Genomic DNA, 2,497 nt, shown 5'->3' on the forward strand with positions numbered 1-2,497 from the left:
GATCTAAGAGAAGAGCGAGATGTTAAGTCCCAGTCCTTTGGATACAGTGAACAGTAATAAAACTCATTCTGGACTAGATGATGGTCAGTCTAGATGTGGATTTTGTCGCAAGCAGGACTATTGCTTCAAGAAACACGAGAATGTATTTAGTAACTCGATGCATCTTCATATAAATAATCCTTACCAATGTAAGTCAATTTCCAGTTCCAAAGAGAACGAAGGTCTATCTTAAAGGCTCAAACCAATTTCAGATCTAATCTTTCAATCACATTTTCATTTAAACTCCAATTTTTCTTCTTCAACTTCCATCTGCCAAAACCAGATCTTCCCTGGAGCCTCTGGAAGAATTCCTCTCTCGGTTTCGATGGATTTTAAGAAAAGGATTTGCGAAAGATAAAGAAATTACTTCGAGTGAATAACATCAAGATTGAATAGAAACACTTGCCATCATTATCATAATGTGGTGACCGATGTAGTAAAATCCCTGACAGGTGAACGACAGATTGGGGTTCGAGTCCCGGTCAATCTCGATAGTTCCTCTGGTTGCTGCAACCTCACCATCCTTGTGAGCTAAGCAGGGGGGAAGCCTATAGGTCTATCTGGTGAGTTATCTGCAGCCATTGCCTGACCCTATGTGGTCCTAGCTTGGGTGGAGAGGGGGCTTGGGAGCTGATCATATGTATATATGGTCAGTCTCTAAGACATTGTCCTACTCGATAGAGCAATGTCACTGTCCCTTGTCCCTGCCATTCATGAGCGGCCTTTAAACCTTTAAACTGACCCCCCCCTCTCTCTCTCTCTCTCTCTCTCTCTCTCTCTCTCTCTCTCTCTCTCTCTCTCTCTCTCTCTCTCTCTCTCCGTACCAATTATTCGTTATAATAAAGATAAGATTAGCTAATGTTTCCTCGTGTTATAGTTTAGCAGCACTAAGACCTCAATTAGTAAGCCCGTGAACTGCTCCTGTCATCCTTTCACCCAGCGGTCAATGTATGCCACAATCTGCTGTAATCAAGAAATGGGTGTGGGTCTTGCAGTCTCATCCCTAGAATACTGCACAGTTTCTTAGTGTTATTCTAAAAAGCAACATGGATATGAAAGCAAACTAAAGTGGAGGTTATTCTAAAAAGCAGCATGGATATGCAAGCACACTAAAGTGGAGGTTATTCTAAAAAGCAACATGGATATGAAAGCATACTAAAGTGGAGGTTATTCTAAAAAGCAGCATGGATATGAAAGCACACTAAAGTGGAGGTTATTCTAAAAAGCAACATGGATATGAAAGCATACTAAAGTGGAGGTTATTCTAAAAAGCAGCATGGATATGAAAGCACACTAAAGTGGAGGTTATTCTAAAAAGCAGCATGGATATGCAAGCAAACTAAAATGGAGGTTATTCTAAAAAGCAGCATGGATATGAAAGCACACTAAAGTGGAGGTTATTCTAAAAAGCAGCATGGATATGCAAGCACACTAAAGTGGAGGTTATTCTGAAAAGGAGCAAGGATATGCAAGCACACTAAAGTGGAGGTTATTCTGAAAAGGGGCATGGATATGCAAGCAAACTAAAGTGGAGGTTATTCTAAAAAGCAGCATGGATATGAAAGCACACTAGAGTGGAGGTTATTCTAAAAAGCAGCATGGATATGCAAGCACACTAAAGTGGAGGTTATTCTGAAAAGCAGCATGGATATGCAAGCACACTAAAGTGGAGGTTATTCTGAAAAGCAGCATGGACATGCAAGCAAGCACACTAAAGTGGAGGTTATTCTGAAAAGCAGCATGGATATGCAAGCACACTAAAGTGGAGGTTATTCTGAAAAGGAGCATGGATATACAAGCACACTAAAGTGGAGGTTATTCTAAAAAGCAGCATGGATATGAAAGCAAACTAAATTAGAGGTTATTCTAAAAAGCAACATGGATATGCAAGCATACTAAATTAGAGGTTATTCTAAAAAGCAGCATGGATATGCAAGCACACTAAAGTGGAGGTTATTCTAAAAAGCAACATGGATATGAAAGCAAACTAAATTAGAGGTTATTCTAAAAAGCAACATGGATATGAAAGCATACTAAAGTGGAGGTTATTCTAAAAAGCAGCATGGATATGCAAGCACACTAAAGTGGAGGTTATTCTAAAAAGCAACATGGATATGCAAGCATACTAAATTAGAGGTTATTCTAAAAAGCAGCATGGATATGCAAGCACACTAAAGTGGAGGTTATTCTAAAAAGCAGCATGGATATGCAAGCACACTAAAGTGGAGGTTATTCTAAAAAGCAACATGGATATGAAAGCAAACTAAATTAGAGGTTATTCTAAAAAGCAACATGGATATGCAAGCACACTAAAGTGGAGGTTATTCTAAAAAGCAGCATGGATATGCAAGCACACTAAAGTGGAGGTTATTCTAAAAAGCAACATGGATATGAAAGCAAACTAAATTAGAGGTTATTCTAAAAAGCAACATGGATATGCAAGCACACTAAAGTGGAG

The sequence above is a fragment of the Palaemon carinicauda genome, chromosome 25 (genome assembly GCF_036898095.1).
Source record: "Palaemon carinicauda isolate YSFRI2023 chromosome 25, ASM3689809v2, whole genome shotgun sequence".
NCBI lineage: Eukaryota > Metazoa > Arthropoda > Malacostraca > Decapoda > Palaemonidae > Palaemon > Palaemon carinicauda.